Consider the following 18668-nt stretch of genomic DNA (forward strand, 5'->3'; position numbering starts at 1 on the left):
GCACCACAACATTCCAATACACCTGGTACTAACTCTGTGCAGCCTGCAGATCTCCATGTGTACAAAGGTGGGTTATCATGTATGTGGTTTTCTAAGCCAAAATATCAAGTTATGAAGCTATCTTCATCTCCATTAATACAGTTCACAATTTGCAATCATTTGGCTTCTTGTCTTTTACAAGCAAATCTGGAGAACAGTGAATAAATTATGCAGACAGATCAAGAACTATCAGAGTAAGAAGAAAAGACTCACCTCCTTTAGTCAGATTTCCATTTTCGTTTGTTTCAATAGTTAAAGAGGGAAGAGAATTTTTGCACACTTTTTAATTCAGACGTCAGTTTCAATATTTGATGCTCGACTGTTCTGAAACATAATCAAAGTGTAGCAGTTAAAACTACTAGCCTGAGACAACATGAAATTATTAACATTGCAAGAAGCTCTGTATTCAATAAAAATCACAGCAGTGTTGAGAGGCTTTTATATTGATGCACTGTGGCAAAATTTTTACTTGGCACCAATGCTCCTTACAAAGAAAAGAATGAATAAAAAGGAGTATTTACAATGCATAATGCTGGATTTGTGGTGCCATCTCGTGCTCTTTTCTCCTTGCACAACATATACATACTTTGCTGACTCTGACAGGAAAAGACAAGACTAGATACATGCGTTTGCCCTCCAAAATCTGATTCTGTAAGAATACCTCCCCCTAGTCTATCACAGCCTTTCTAACAGTATAACTACACCATGGAGTTCTGCTACCTCTATCGGGGAGAGAATGTTGTTCTAACACCCCACAGCATGCAACTATATACATGGCACTGCTTCAACAACATTCTTTGGGTGGATGACAAAACTGCAACAACAAATTACTGCACATTTAAATATATACATTTTTGAAAATGATATACATTGAAAATACTTATTTCCAAGCCATTTTAATTCTCTGGTAAAGAAAGCGATATAAATATTTTTCCCTTCTAAATTCTCAAGTACTACTCATTGAAACTAACAGAAATAAACATGCTCTGTGTTTGAGTTCTATGAGTTACGGCACTATTTCAAGTTTTCTCATCACTTAAAGGTCTAGCCTGTCTTATCAATTTATTTTAGTTTGAGCAATTCAAAAGTACAAGTCAGAATAAGAATAAATCCCTTCTATTATAAATGCAGTGAAAAGCACCAGTGAAACTTTTACTGGAAAATAATCTTAAGGAGAGAATAAACATATTGCTAAGCATGCAATTGACACAAACTTCTAAGCTGAAGTTTGATCGGTACAATTTATTCAACATGTTGAAAACTCCTATGCTATTTTACGCTCTATGTGCTCATTCAAAGAAACACCTTTACACACATTGGGAATGGCTGTCAGAAAAGCAAGTAAGAAAAATAACCTGTGAGTATTATAAACTCACATTTATAAATTCAGAAAAGATCAGCCCAATCAGAGTGTGTGAAGATTCACTTCCCATGGTCCATAAAATTTTCTCAAATCAACTCCTTTAGAAATGAGATGAGCATCTTAGAAAATCAACTAAATTTGGACTGAAGTTCTTACAAAAAATCACTAAGAGAATAAGATAAGTAACCTCCTTTTGACTTGCCTGGGCAACACTGTGTGAAGAGGAATTGTCTTGGGTTGCATGTAAAGTATAATTAAAGTATAAAAGAAGGAAAACTTATTTCTTTAAAAACCATTTTTTTTTTAAATTAAAACATAAAAACCTTGTTTTTCATGAAACTACTGAATGTGTTAACTTATTAACTTATTTCAGAAAACTATCACGAGCCCCAGTTTAATAATTAAATAACACATATCTGCAAAAACCACATCTCTTCACAGACACACACATGCAGGTGGGTTGAAAACTTACTGCTAATCACTAGATTTTACTTGTCGTGTGGTACAAGCACATGTAATGTACAACACATGCGGGTTTTGATTCAACTGACTGTGTGTGGCAAGAGGCACGTAGATTTAGTGCTGCACTGCACCCTCCCCTCCACAGTATTCTTGTCTATCCAGTCCATGCTTGAGCTACATGTAATTAGCTCATGAAAAATCTCTCTAAAATCTGCAAAACCAACTTAAAAGTTTATGATCGTGTGGCTCTACACTATTGGCTGTCCAGGGCTGCATGTGACCCATGGGCCACGAGTGGGACATGTATGTTCTATTCAAAAGATAAGTTTATTTCTGGGGATGCCTTAACATCAAAAGCAGAAAATGATGAGGCCCAAAGCCTGAACTTTGCTACTTCCTTTTTATTCACCATAAGACTCATTTGCAAGAGACAAAAATTTCTGACACTGGTTCAGTCTATATAATACGCCAGAATAGAAACACTTTTCACTAATTCTCCAATGACAGCACTTTGTGTATAGTTGGCTTTGAGGGAAGGTCTCTCCCTCGAGGCATATAACCATTTTCTGTGTATTTTTATAAGCCTAAAGCTAACTTTCCAGCTCTCTATGTACAGTTTGTCTTAAAGGTATTTTTCTTTCTTGGCTGCACAGGTTTACATGTCAGAAGGGAGAAAAGAATATGTTTTAAACAGGAAAATGTGATGGTAAAACCAGTTAGAAGGGCAACAGGATCATAGGGAGGTGCAGAACCAGAAATTACTTTTAAATCATTTCAGAAATGCATTGATTTTCAGTCAACAGAATATCTTTAGAGAGAGGACTTTAATTTAACCATGCTATTGACTACATCATAATAATTCTAGATTTTCCCTGAGGGTATAAAATTGACAGACTATATTTAATTGTAACAAGTAAATCATATTGATTTTTCCATTAAAAAGTCCCCTTGGGGAGCTTTCTAAGATTAAGCAGTTGTTCAAGAGGTGTTTATGTGGATCCTTCAGTTGTAAGGACTACAGTGAACACATGGAAACTCCCATGTTTGAAGACGTGTGTGAGAACCTTACTCAGATGCATTTCTCTTGTCTGAAAACACGCTCCTGGGTAAACAAGTTTTTTACTTGTTGGTACATTTAGTGTTAACAGAGAGAATGAGGCCAGGAAACAGAATCACCTGCATTACACATGCGCCAGCGGAACTATAAGTTATTGGCTAAACTGCAAAAGAAGCAAAGTGCAAGAAGTTTCTGCAAATACAGGTGCATTCTAAACATGATCAGAGGTGGTCACAGAGCAGCGTATTTCTGTATTAAATGCAGTACTATCCAAGTCCACTGCCCAAGCTAAATCAATACTGCCTTCATAGTTTTAAAATTTGCTTAATTTGTCATCTCACTTGTGTATACCTATGTATGTTAGTCTTCCTTGCCCACCTTCCCCATTTATTTGTATTTCAGTTAGAGAGGTACAACTAGAAAAGGCTCACAGAGAATAAGATGATAAAGCAATACACAGAATGACCCCTGCACAAGGGACAAACAAGTCTCAGATTATTTGTTTAATCAAAGAGAGAAGTGAATTGCAGAAGACTATAAAGACTATAAAATCATATCTATAAGAAGGATGTGTTTTTCACTGCCTTGTTCTGCGCAGTGAACCAGATGAAACTGACAAGATCATATTTGCAAAATGAAGAAAACAAAACAAATGAACAAAGGGAGGTGGTTCTTCCTGCAGTGTGTATTTATACCACACCCAGATGTCATGGACATCAAATAATGAATTCAAGATCAGCCTGGACAGATGGGGGAATTTATCTAAATGTAAATGTTAACAACATCGAACTCGCATAGACCTGTAGTTTGAGAAGGATGGGTGTTTAGAACATACATTTACCACGTTCTTATATTCCTTAATTTGGTTTTTGAAACACTGTAAGAAATAGGACATGGAACAAATAGACCCCTGACCTTGATATTACAGTCATTTTCATGATCTTTTTATGGTACAACAAACAGGTTGTGCACACTGACTTCTCCATCTGGCATACAAGAAAAAGAAAGTCACTGAAATAGAAGGTGGAGAGTATTCACACATTGATTTTTAGATAGAATGATCAAAGAACCATAGAACCATTTACGTTGGAAAAGACCACTAAAATCATCTAGCTCATCAACCTGACTTACTGAGTTGCATCACTAAAACATACCCTTATCGCCATGTCCATACTTAAAGTATTTCCAAGCGATGGAGAATCCACCACTTCCCTTGTCATCCCATTCCAATGCTAAACCATCTTCTCTGTGAAACAAATCTTTCAGTCTAAAGCTACCCTGACACAACTTGAGGCCATTTCTTTATATTCTATCACCTGAAAAAAGAGACCAACACCCTTCTTGCTTCAATGTCCTTTCATACAGCTGGAGAGAGTGATGCGGGCAAAACTCAGCCTCCTCTTCTCCAGACTAAACATCTCAAATTCCCTCAGTTACTCTTTATACATTTTGTTTACTACTCCTTCACCTGTTTTGTTGCTCTTCTCAGTGCATATTCAAGAAACTCAGTAATTGTCTTGTATTGACGGGCCCAAAACAGAACAAATATTCAAGGTTTGGTCTCACCGGTGCCACCTATAGGGGAACACTTTCTAGTCCTGCTGGACACAATGCATCCTGCAGGCCAGGATGCCATTGTCCTTTTTTGGCCATATGTACACTGCCAGCTTATGTTTATCCAGATGCTGATCATCTTTTTCTACTACATTTTTCTTTTTGGCCGTAGGCTATACTACTGTATAGGGTTTTTATGACCCAAGTACAAGACCTAGCATTTGGCCTTACTGAATGTCATATGATTGGACTCTGTTCACTGATCCAGACTATTCAGATACTTCTGCAGAGCCGTTTGTACCCTCAGGCAGATTAACAGTGCTGCCTAACTTGGAATCATCCTCAAAACTGCTGAAGTTGCACTGGATCCTCTCACTGATAAAAACGTTAACCAAAATTGGCTTCAATGCTGAGCTTTGGGGAATGACACTTGACCCTGGCCATCAATTGGATTGAACTCCATTCACTATGCCTTTGAACCTGCACATCCAGCTGAGTTCTTCAACCAGAAAAATTTATCCAAGCCACAAGCAGCCAGTTTCTCCAGGAAAATACTGCTGGAAACAATGTCAAAATCTTTACTAAAAACCAGGTATATAACATCTACAGCCTTTCTCTCATCTACTAAGTGGGTCTTTTTGTCATAGAAGATCAGGTTAGTCAGTATGAATCTACCTTTCATAAAGTCATGCTGGCTTCTTCTGATGTTTAACTGAAGTAGAGCAATTCAAACTGTAGGTTACCTGGTCACTTCTGACTTTTTTTTTAAAAGAAGAGAATATTACAAATTGACTTTTTACTCAAGAGATTGACCTGAAGCTGCTTCAAAGCATGCAGTCACCACCATAGCAGGAATTAGATGTATTCTAAATCCACGAGTTTCTGGTTCAATGTCAGCACATAATGAGTTAAGTGGCCGAGTTATAGTACACAATATTTACAGAAAGAAGACTAAAACCATGACAAATTCAACTTCCACTACATGGCTCTAGCAAGCCTTGTCCAGAAAGGACCTGGAAAAAGTACAAAGCACAGGAATAAAGGCAAACATAGTGAAGGTGGTCAGGAAGGCTAGAGTATCTCTATCCCCAGTGCTATTGAACACTCAGTTGAACAAGATATTCTGCAGCTCGATCTAATTTTGATGCTAGTCCTGCTTGAGCAAGGGATTCAACTAAATGGCCCTTTGTGAACCCTTCTTACATAAATTATGCTGTTTCTGTAATTCTAAAAAATAGCATCTAATCACTTCTGTACCACTCCTGTGAAGAATGTCAGTTTGCAGTGCAACCATCATCACTAAGCTAATTCTCAATACGGAAATGAAGTGCAGGCCTTCAACTTCTTATTACATGGAAAGCCACTTGGTTTCTTTTCCACATGACGCCTTTTTATGTTCCTAGGGTCCTGCTGCTACACATCATTTTTAATTAACAAGGATATACTGCAGAGGAAATGAATCAAGTTTTTACCTGATTTTTTTTTCCCCTTGCTGTATTTATTTATTTCAGTTCACTTATTTTTATTAAGGAATTCCTAGTGAAAATGCTTGCATAACTATTTTTATATGAGAAAGATCAGGACACCAACTAACAGTCTAAATCTGTTCCACTACCAACATCTACTTAGAGAAATTTTACATATAGTGCATCCTTTCAGTGAGGATACCCAGGATAGCAAGTGTCAGATAACTTCAGATGTTCATTGGAGGCCTCTTTCACAACATAATTTAGAGCATATTAAGGCACTAGTACCAACAATTATTATTTTTCATATTTTAAGTGCTGGGCAGGAACCTCATAGATTTGCTACACAAACTAAGTATATATATATATATATATATATAATGTAATATAAAGAAACAGGGACTGCACAATCAGCTACAGGCAAGTGAACTTCTAAAATTTGAATTAGAACCATACTTGTGAGCTAGTAATGGGAGTACCATACAGCTTAGCAATGAACGAAGAAATCAGCCTTCTTCCATAAAGCCAATATTACGCACACTTACTCCACCTCATTTGTAAAATTAACAGTCTCCCTCAGACAATTAAAAATCATGCTGAGTACTGAGGCCCAGTAAATTACAAATATAATTAAGTAAATAATATGAAAGCTGAACTCCTTATTTCAATATACTGCCAATTCAGCTAATTCAAGCACAGCAAATATTAATGCAATACTTCAGTGTCTGCAGCTTAGCTAGTGATGTGCAGTAATAATAACACATTAAGCTTTTGTCCATAGTCAGAGCAAACTGCTTATTTTCCCCAGGACAACTGGAGCACTGAGTTACCAATAATAAGTTGCTCATATCTTCAGTCATCCTGCTACATTTTACCTGATTTTTTTTGCCACCAATTACACACGTGATCTTCCAAATATACTTCACTCTAAACTGAAAAGAAGTCAATCTGAAAGACTTAATAATAAGGGATTAAAATCAATGCCAATTAAAGGGCTCTGAAAGGTGTGAGTTTTAATTACGTTCTTTTAGGAAGTCAATATATAATTACTATTAGTATCCACTGGTTTCTGCATCCAAAGCAGAAATGATTCATATCCCGAGAAAACCTTCTGATTTCAGTAGCCAGCAAAACAACAATAAAAAGTTAAAAAGCCTGAATGACTGATAACTTCAGATAAGTACTATGCAAGAAATGAAACGTCTAAAATTATGCTGACAGCACATCACCTGCCAGTAATGTATGCTAGTGCAGGCATGCACTGGTATCTGTTTACAAGCTCACAGAGAAAGGATTAAATACAATTTAATTCATTCAAATTCAAATATGAATTTATACTACTATATAGCAGCATGCGGATGCAGACATTTTGCTGTCTCACAGCAGTTCTATTATTCTCAGCCTAACCTCATAAATATTAATTGCCTTTGAAACTGAGTTTTAAGTCTGTACATGACATAAAGGAAAAAACCCAAGCACAGGCTTTCCCCTCAACATCCATCCACATAAGGAATAAAATATTCTCTACGAAATGTTCCTGCATCAGCACCAGTGGGAAGTGTTGCAATCTCTTCTGGCTGGAGGTAAATGGTTTTAATTTTCTCTTTAGTGTAAGTGAAAGAATCACTTATATAAAGCCTTAATATGTTCAAAACTGTTTTGCAAGGAGAAAAGGCTTCCATGGCTGTTCAGCCAAGAATGCCCTACTCTGAGATCTTTTACAGCATGTGCTTGAAGTAGCTAGCTCAAAAGCGGGAGGAAATATAAAACAAAGGCCAATAAATAAATATACGTATATGTGTATATATATATGTATATATATATAATCTACATTCTTGTGTACCAGAACCACCCACACTAACATCTTTATATTTTAAACAGAAATAGTTACAAAGCAGAACACTAACTGTTCTATAGGAGTGAAAGAAAAAAATCAGAGCACAAGTGCAAGAACAGGGAAAGAAAGACCATATGCAACACAAATGATGATACTCCAGACAGCTGCTGCATTAATTGCACTGTGATGTCCCTGTCTTGCCTTGCTCCCACCTGGTAGACACTAAGACTTCCAGTGAAGTGAAACTCTCACCACACGCTATGTATGCAGGAAAAGCAGCTAACCACCCCAGCATCGAGTCTGCCACTCAAAAATGCTAATGAAATGCAAGAGATCTATTGACTTGGCATCTGGCATGCATTCAGTACGATCCCACTTGCAACTGTACTAATGACATGAGCAATAGAAGAAAATACATAAAATAGCTTCATGAAATTTTTATGATACGTTAACAGTCAAGCTCCATCAGCTTGCTTCTTTCTCCCAAGGAAGGAAGCTATAAAGAGAAATTTTAGGGCATCATCAAAGAATAATGTAAAAAACACTGTATGAAGACTGGCCATTCCATCTCCCCTTATCAATTTACGAGTATGTAGCTACATATTTTTTTTTTTCCACGTGTACCTTCAGAGTCAAGTGAAATGTTACAAAAAGCTTTCTTTCTTTCATGTGCTGATGCAATTTCTGTCCAAAATATCTGCAGAGAGCAAAAATGCTAACACAATTCTTCCAATTTTTAAAAGCTGGTGTTCCTCAAATGACATTTCCACGAACATATAATGCTCCTTCCCAAATCATACTTGTCTCCATATTCCTCACAGTTGCATCAAATTGCTCTTACTGCTGGGAATGTGCATAGAAGCAAATATGTCAGAGGCACTGAAAGAATTGCTGTATTTTTGAATCACTTCAAGTTTTCAGCCCTCTCTTCCTCAAAGATAGGCAGTAAAAAAAAAACCACACAGGAAACAGAACCCAAGGTGTACTGTTTTTCACAGTACTGTGAGTGAAATCTTCGTAATATATTATCCAGGATCTGAATTTGAAATGATTCCAGCTCTTATTTGCACTCTATGAAGACCTACTTGCTTTAACAAATTTTCTCTAGCAAATATGGATCAACTCAATGCCACATTATATGAAGTGCCTTTCGAAAGAATTATTTTTAGCTTTTTCATGAGTCTAGTTTTTATCATATTATTGTATTTTAAACATACTGAATTCAATTTTAATAAGCTTCACTGCAAGTAAAAATGCATACCATATAAACAACAGTTATTTTATGTGATCTATCTGTACCTTACATAATCCAGTTTGATTAATGAAGCTTTTTGCTAGGACAAAGAATTAACATCTATTTTTACACCAATATCATTGTGCTCGAGCAATTTTTAAGATTTAACCAGAGACAACACACGGTAAAGTCCATATCACTTCTTGTGATTAATTACATCTTTCCCTCTGTTATGATGGAAAAATGACATAATCACTGAAACCTCCTTCACTTTGAAATGTCAGAAAATTGTTCTCAACCTTGATAGCAAACACACTGCATCAAAACCTGGTTAAACACACCATGTCCATAAAACTGCATAAAATTTTTCCAGAGAGAAATTCTTAGTTTCATGCTTGGTTGAAATGTATTTTAAAGGACTGTACTTGTGCAACTTATTTAGAGATCTGCAAATTACAATGCTTACATACTCTAGTAATAGTATTTCATAACACAAATCAATTGTTGTAACAGATAAAATAGCAAAAGATTTCAAAATGCATTTATTTCTCTTCACCATTTCCTGATGAAAAAAAAAGGTTCTGTTTTAATTTCCTTTGGTCCATTCCATTCCATGCCTGCTATGGGGCCAAAGCTAAGCACCATTTTGGGCATATGGTTAAAACTATCCTTGCAAATTTCCATGGTTATGATATCTGGCTAGGTAGTGGTTTTTCCATACAATGTGCAGTGACATTTTGCTCAATCACCATCAATTGGCTGTAGGTATAATCTCAAACCTTCCAACTTGCCAAACTAGACTCCAGGTATTACACAGATACTACGTGGAAAAAAAAATGCATCAATACAAAGCTCATTATCTTTCCATACACAGGGTGGTAAAATGAAGAAACTTTACTGCTGCATGAATTCTCACCAAACTGAACCATCTCATTTATCAAAACACATGAGGGATCACATGCTCTTTCCTGCAAATTGCACACTCCTTTTGTTAAGAGATAATTTGCTACTTTTTTCTTCTTTCAGATCTGGATAAACCAAGTACATTTGTTCTCAGTTTACTGGTAAGGAAAAGAGAGAGTGAGAAACCCAAAGAAGTTCTAACCATCTTGTCAACAAAACTTATTAGTCTACAAAATAATTACACTCTTCTGGTATAAAGCATAGTAAGTTTACATATAAAGTTCCTGATACATCCATGCTTATTACCTATAAATTAGAATTTTTTTTTGTTTAAATGAAGCAACAAAAAACATTTGCTGATAAAGAACTAATTTTGCTCAGTGTGAACAAAGAATTGAAAGATATTTAAGTATCTTTAAACTGCTGGTACACTTGAGACAGAGACTATCCTGACCATATTGCTGCATTGACCACAACAAAGTTTTTTTTCTTATAAACAAGATACATCAAGACAATCTTACAGATTCATGACAGTAGTGCAGTGTGGCCAGCAGGAGCAGGGAGGTGATCATCCCTCTATTCTTGGCCCAAGTTAGGCTGCATCTTGAGAACTGTGTTCAAAAAAGACACTGAGGCTCTGGAGCGTGTCCAGAGAAGGACAGCGAAGCTGCGAGGGGTCTAGAGCACAGGTCTTTTAGGAGCGGCTGAGAGAGCTGGGATTGTTCAGTAGGGAGAACAGGAAGCTCAGCGGAGACCTTAACACTCTCTACAACTACCTGAAAGGAGACTGTAGCAAGGTGGAAGTCAGACTCTTCTCTCAGATAGCAGCAATAAGACAAGAGGGTATTGTTTTAAGTTATGCTGCAGGAGAGGTGAGACACATTCAGGTTGAACATTAGGGAAAATTTCTTCTCAGAAGGAGGTGTTGTGCACTGGAAGTGGTGGAGTCACCATGTGGATGTGGCACCCAGGAACACCGTTAGTGGGCATGGTGGTGATGAGCTGATGGTCGGAATAGATGATCTTAGTGGTCTTTTCCAGCCTCAATGATTCTATATTTCTGCTGATGGCCTATCTCTGCTCACCCTGGCTGCCATTTTTACTGTAGATTTGAATGAACATCAGATGAAGTAAAAACCTTTTTATATTTCCACACTGTAATCAGGTTCATTATGTCTACCTACACAAACACTGTTTTTAAACTATATTTTTCTTTATGAAAATTAAGGAATTCAGCTAATCAGGAGAACTTTTAGACATATGGTTGATTGTGGACTTCACAGCACAACAGCCTACAAGAGGACTGCATAAGGGCGAAGAGGGAATGTAATTCCCGTAACTGTCTGTTAGTTTTACTGGATTAGTTTGTTAACTGCTTGATAACTAGTTTGTGCAGTACTCACGAAATGTAACAAGAGTTAATTAATGACATTGCTTGTGCACATTTTAAAGTTCTGGTTGAATATAACATAAATAACAGAACTTTTAATATGAAATGCATAATGTGAAGAAACAAGTTGATAGTGAACTTCTTTCATTGGGAAAAAAAAAAAAGAATTGCAAAGCAGTCACAGGTAGCAAACAGTAGGCTGGTGCTAAAGAAAGCAGATTTCACTGTGAGTGACAGAAGCAAGAGATGAGGTGGTTGAATGATACCGAGAGTGCTGCCCAACTGGTTATATTAAGGAGAACATATGGTGGAAAAGAAGCAGACCAGCAAGGAAAAATGAGTTTCATTGAATTGCAAATGAGAGGTAATAATTTCAACATCCACTGTGACAGAATACTTCTCTTTGTGTTATAAGCTCTGCTGAATTCACAAACTGTATCCTTTGATGCCACAGCACTTACTGTAGTAAGGCTAGAGGTGTAAAAACGCTTCTGCTTTCTGAGGACCTAATGAACCTGCTCTGACTGGAACAGAAGTTTCTATTGTAAGAATGATCTAACAACTGAGTGATAAAAGAGGGACAATATCACGTTTACTAAGTCAAAGTCATGAATAAATGGATGAAACGAAATGGAACAAAGTACCTTCTAATGGAAAAAAACAAAAAACAAAAAACAGGAGAGATTAATGGTGAAATGAATGAATGAAATGAAACATACACAGCTCAGAAGATAGAGATATATCTACTACTCTGTGAACAGTATTAGAGTCCTACAAATGAATGGAGAGAAAAAGAAATGTCACATCATTTATTCCTGAAGTCAAACATTTGACAGTGAATTTCAAAAGAAAACAAATACCTGAAGTATTCTGTGAGTGACGAATAAAACCTTTCCAAAATAATTCTGGCACAACTTTCATTGGTTATAATGAATGAGAATGAGAATGTAAACGTGCAGCTATTCAAATGTATAGCAAGTTTATGGGACAAAAGATGAAAAGTAAAATTAACATATTCACTACTATAAATAAAATTATTCAAACTCATAAACAGTATAATTTCTACAATACCAAAAGTTTTTCATTGAATACCAATGAAACCTTTATGAAGGGATGGATTTATGTAGCTTATTTTTTGGTTGGTTTACTTTCTTCAGTCTGCCAGTGTATGTTAAGCAGCCTGAAAAGGTGATTTAGTAGCACAGCATGTAAGGTTCTGTTCTACGTTGCTTTAAATACTAACAATGAAAAAAAAATATGGACGCACACATTAAAAGAAAGGCCCCAGAGATTTTGTTACAGCTTTAAAAAGTTGCCTAAAAGGAAGTCCAAGCGTGTTTGTTCGTAAAATTTGATTTGACATATTATTAACCCGTTTTAATATTTTATTTCAGTGATGATGTTCTTACTCTTCCTCTCACTAGTTTTCAATATTCATTATTTCTAAAATTCTCGTTAAGACAGAACACTAAGACAAACATAGATGAACCTTGCTATGTACTCTGTATTTAATGCTTACAGTAGTGAAGGACAAGAACTAAGGAATGTGAGTTTTATTACTCTTAAAGGCATGAATATACTTTCTCCCTGGAGAAAGTGAGATGTAAATCAGAGTTTTAGCATAACGGTCATCACAGATTATAGGAAAATCTAGCTGAGTCACCGAACTCTACCAGTGAAAGTTCCAAGTCCTCAGCATCAACAGCTGTGGTATACTGACCACATCTTCTCATGCTCCATTACTTTCTAAACAGGTACAGATACTGTGATGCTGGCAGTGAAAATTCAAACTCCCAACTCACCATTACTTGTATTTTTTAGTACTTGCACTACTTTACTAACAAGTTACATAATCCAAATATAAGAATGACAATCAAGTAACACCGAAGTTAAGGCTCCAGGAGACATTCTCACTGAATTTATGCTTATGGTGTATCTAAGTCCCATTAATAAAAAAAAGAGCACGAGGCTTATCAGACCCTCATATTTTGAGCAAAAGGAAAATACGCTTTCAATGGTAGCTCATTCCAGCCTCAAAGGAAATGCATCTGAACATTACGGGCTGCTTGGTGTATTTCACAATCCTGGCAGAAGATAGCACCACACAACAAAACGCACAGCTTCTGTTTCCTCCCACTTTATAAATTCATTTTATTCAAGCCAAAACCTTCCTGCAGATATCCCAAGTTCTATAAATAGATTGCAATTGCACCTGTATGTCAATGAAAAAGATGTTTTTGTTAAAGATTAAATATTTTTGTTACTATCTGAAGGAATTCCACAGTCAATAGACCTTTTTTGTTAATTGAACATATCCATTACATGTACTAAAACTTGACGATGTGGTGCATGAACTGACCACTATATGATCAAAATGAAGACTTTACAACGTAACTCACAGCATCCTAAGTTATACCCCTCTGTTTTGGCAGATCACTCAGTAAATTTTCCATTATTAGCAGATAATAGGCTTAGGAAGGAAAACCAGCCTCAAAACATTATTAAGAATATCACTGATTTCATCACATCACTCTTGACCTTTTTTCAGTTTTTAAACAGTTAAGTATGGAGTCTTTTCCATTTTCATGTTCCTAACATATGCAAATACACTTCCCAATCCTTTAGAAAAAAAAAATGTTCACCTATTTGAAACTTTCTTGTAGTGACTTTATCTGATTCTTTTTTTAGCATAAGTTTCTCTGAAATCATGCTATTTAAAATGTAATAGTATTTACCCAGTGACATCTCTCAATTATCCATCTCAGAATATATTTTTAACACAAGCTCTAGAGGAAAATAGGAAAATATGCAATAATTGCTGTCTCCATATAGATTTGTCAGAATGTTTGAATATGTTCATTTTGCTCATTTATGGTCTAAACTCTTGGTGTCGTAACACTGGATTCCATCAGGTAGACCACAGTAAAAGACATCATACACCTGCCTGTGCATCCTGATGTAGGGAGTCTGCTTTGGTGGGGGGATGGACTCGATCTCTGGAGATCCCTTCCAACCCTACAATCCTGTGATCAGAAAAGAAATGCTTTCATCCCAGGTTAGTGAATATAAGCTAACAGAACAATACAGTGCTCCACAACATGAGTAAATTCCTGTTGGAGCAGCCACTTGCTGTACATCAAATGCACATGTTTGCTTTCAGTAAATGCTTTTTTTGTGTGTGTTCTGAACTCCTAGTTAAACCATTGCCATCTTGGTATTTAGCAGCTGACTGTCATGCAGAATCCTTTGATGAATTATAGCTTTTAGTTCAGTATCCTGGCACTCAGTGCTTCTCGCATTATAGACATGATTTTGTGTGTTATAGATGTGGTTTTAGTAATAAGAGTGGCTATCCATAAAATTTAGCCTGCAGTTTGCAAGAAAGTCTGCAGACTAGAAAAAACTTCATTTATTCGTTTGACAGACTTCTCCACTGAAGCTTCTCCTATTGGAAAGTTAAAAACAAAGGATCATTCAAATGCAAAAACTTGAAGAAACAAAACTCTATTGTGAAAATCAAAATCACTACATTAAATGATGAATTGTACTAATACTTTGTGAATTGTACTTCTGGTCTGATGATATTGAACTACTTTGCTCAGTACTGAACAATGTTTTGACAGATTTATAAAAGAATGAGGTTTCTAAAGAAAAAAAACATGGTACTTGTTCTTTTGAAGTAATGTTAGGAAGATAACTTTGAGGAAAAAAATGCTGATAATCCATTTAATGTCAATCAGTATTAGTTTTCTACACAGGAAACAAGTATAATTTTATAGCTTTTTAAAAAGTACATTCCTAGCATATTTCTGATTAGCGACTCACATGACAGTTGTGAACTTGATTTTGCATTTGCAACAAGAATGTCTCACTACTAAGGACTTCTAATGCAATCCTTTTATAAGGCACAGCATCATGAAATTGCTGCATAAAATTTGCATTTGTTTCTGTTCACAATTATAAAGAAGTAGCTTTTAGAATTGCATAAACCTTGGAGAAACAGAATTTTGCCAATTGACTTCAACACAGTTTGTTTAAAACCTGATTTTTTTTTTTTTTTTTCCCACTATTACATTAATAGTAGTTAAGCTTGTTACTCGAGTATTTTCTGGCTTTCTGGAAATGCAGCATTTCCAGTTTAAGTTCCTAAATACAACATGAAGGATCTAATGAAATCACTAAACTGGAGTTTAAGGGCCTGACTAGAGCATGTATTCTGTTCACTGAATTCAGACAAGAGTCTTTCTACACCTTACAGAGAATTCTCATAGTGCATATCTTACCTGAATTTGAATTGTGTGATATGTTAAGGTCCGACAAACAAACAGAGATTATGCAATAGCCCTTGTGATTCACCAAATATGGTTGCAACAGTAATCATAATTCCTTCCTACAGAAACTCTAGGAAATAGATTGAGAATTCCCAGGAGAGATGTTCCATAGCGAATCTGGTAGATCTGACCAGCAGGCAAAATATCCTAGTACCATAGATGCAACAGAAGTCAAAGCCAGGGAAATCAAAGAAAACCTAGGTAAGAGACTTGCCACCATGCACCCTTCAATAGATGGGCTGATGCACCCCACTCTACACCATCTATGTGAGTTGATTTGACTCCTACCTCCTTCACTCACTACCAAATTTAAAACCTCTTACTTTCTAGTTACTGTTCTTCACCAATCCTTTCATTTTGAAAGGAAAAAATACACAGCTGACAAATTTCAGTGTGGGATGTTCAGAAACCATCTATATATCCCTTGATACCTCAAGCCATTCAATTTAAAACACAGAAATCCTAGCAGATGAATTTTCCATGTAAAGTATTGAACTGGTATCACATCTATTTTCAAATCAATTCATTAATGTATCATTCCATACAGACAGATGAACTGAAATGTTATAATTGGCAATTTCATCTGCAGTATTGAAGTGGAAGCTATTAAGACAGTAATCAAAATCTGTGGGAATGATTTACAGTGACAAGGAGGATGGTTTTTGTAAGGCTGTCTCTTATGTCACAGGTTGCTTACCAGAAGGGCAAGCAAGCTTGCTATATTTATAACACACTTGATAGAGGTAACTTGACAGAGGTAACTGTCAAGTTGTGGATCTCCAGTGCAAAAAAAGAAAGTATATAAAGAACTTCTGCTGTGCACTTTTCCACTCTTGTGTACTCTTGTTCTGAAACACTGCCATGCTTATTCACTTTTACAAGCATATCAACAATGTTAAAAGTTTTCTAATGAAGTAAATTAAAAATTTCCCAAATGAAATATCAACATAAATCTTGAAAATGAAAGTTGAAAATAAATAAATGATGCAAAATATCATTTTTCTTTTCCTGAAACACGGATATATCAACATATTTTCCTTATTCAACCATCTACATGAACAGTGATGCTGTGAATCATTTCAGGATTTGCTTTAGACAAAGAATCACTGAAATACTTGTTTAATTGTGCCTAGAAGTCTCTAGAAGGCTACTTTGAAACAATATGCTTTTTTTTTTTTAAATGCTTTGAACAGGTGTAACATTTTGTAAAAGCTGAACAAACTTACAAGTTACCAAAGTATATATAAAAAAAAAAAACCAAACACACAAAAACATTTATCAATAGGATAGTTCACATTCTCATAATTTCTTTTTAACACTTAGATTCTCTTGCGCTTAGGATGAAAACCAACATGCTTAATTTAGCTCAAGTTATCTGTCTGTAATAAAGTAAGAAATGTCTCTTCCGTGCTTGTTTTTCAAATATTGAGGTTCAGAATCCATTTTAAATAAATGTGCGTATTGATGTTTAAAAATATTTTAAAATATATTTATATTAGAGATGTAATTAAGGATCTTAAAAATTACAGATTAATATTTGCATAAGCTGCTCATTTTGAAGTAATACATTTAGAAAAAGTCATGTCAGGGAACATATAAAAATATATTATGATTTCATAAACAGAATTTTTGGATATATTTCATGACAATTGTATTCTCTGAAATGAATATGAAATACTTCGGAATTGCCATCCTCTTGAATGATGGCTACAGTTTTCTAATAAACTGTCTTCTGTATAAAAATGGTTGCTGAAACCATCTTTTAAAATTTAGTGATGTTACTGTAGTTTATGGTCCACATCTGAATGCACATGAAAAGTAAATGACTTTCCTAATAAGTCCTACTTCAAAACTATCAATTTTTTTTTCTTATGTCATTGATTTTCCTGTGTATGAAAAACAACAACATGATACAGACATGACTGAAAATGCATTTTTGAACTCCTTTTTCAAATGAACGAAACAAACTCTTTAGTTCTTTACACTTAGTGTATGTACTTCAGAGAAATATTTCCTGAAATTTAAATGGAAGCAAGACTTACATTAAAAAAAATCCGAGTTTGAACTTGTAAGGGTTCTATAACATCTCCAATGTTAGAAAATAAGGCCAAGGTTCCTAAACATCTCATACCAGCATGGATGCTGGGAATATGGAGCCAGACAAGCCTTTGCAATACATTATCACAGTTGACACATTTAAGCACTTTTGACAGTCTTTGTTAGTTCCAAAGATATTTGTCATTGAAAATGCAAAGAAACTCTAGGCCTCTGGAGGGAACAGACTCCTTCTTCTACACCCGTGTGAGGGAGCATATCCTTCTACAGGCCATCCTTATAGGAGGGAGAATAGAGAAAATTTGTGCAACATCAAGACCATAAGCTCTAATATGTCCTAAAGATTTATAAATGCAACAGTTTAAAGGCAGTTGAAACTAAAATGGAGATGGAGATGGAAAAGGAAAAAACATTGCTGCCAAAGCATTCTGTTCAGTCAATTTGTATTTCTGAGAGTTGTACTATGTTGAGATTTGATAAAGAGAGGAGAAAAGGGCAGACATGAACGTTGCAGCTATAAGCATACTTCTTTGTGTTTATGTACCCTAAGTCACCTTTAGAAGACCTTTTATAAGTTTTTTTTTAAATACAGGTACTTATCTCAAGTGTGTCTTGAGGCTGTGAAATGATGAAACCTCTTTTATTTAAATAGACAGCAACTAAACCTGCTATCAACTAATTAGTTCACCAAGTTTTTCTTTTAGAGAAAAATATTTTAAAGAATAAAGTAACAAATATTACCAGCGAAAATAAAAACGTTCCAGCGGAAGATCAGCCTATCAGTGAAACCATGACAAGCTGAACGGCACATGCTTGGTTGACAGAAAATGACACAAAATAGATGTAATAAGAAATCATGAATTTTCACTAGTGGCACAAACATGTTTTGCTTTGGTCCAATACACGATACATATTTATTTTATTAACCACAAATGACCTGACCAAAATGCACTCAAATAATTTGTTTGACACAACAG

General features: G+C 35.5%; 1 protein-coding gene across 5 annotated transcripts in view; it reads right to left on the bottom strand.

Annotated features, from left to right (window-relative positions):
• The window catches only part of DLGAP1 (DLG associated protein 1), a 377818-nt gene that overhangs the window by 237034 nt on the left and 122116 nt on the right, over positions 1–18668 (bottom strand). For 4 of the 5 annotated variants that reach the window (XM_048939383.1, XM_048939380.1, XM_048939381.1 and 1 more), the window contains one exon: positions 253–363. The gene's annotated coding sequence lies outside the window, so the exon portion shown is untranslated. The remainder of the gene's footprint in view (positions 1–252; positions 364–18668) is intronic. The other variant, XM_048939382.1, reaches the window with a different exon arrangement.

This window comes from Lagopus muta, chromosome 3, assembly GCF_023343835.1.
Source record: "Lagopus muta isolate bLagMut1 chromosome 3, bLagMut1 primary, whole genome shotgun sequence".
NCBI classification, from domain to species: Eukaryota; Metazoa; Chordata; class Aves; order Galliformes; family Phasianidae; genus Lagopus; species Lagopus muta.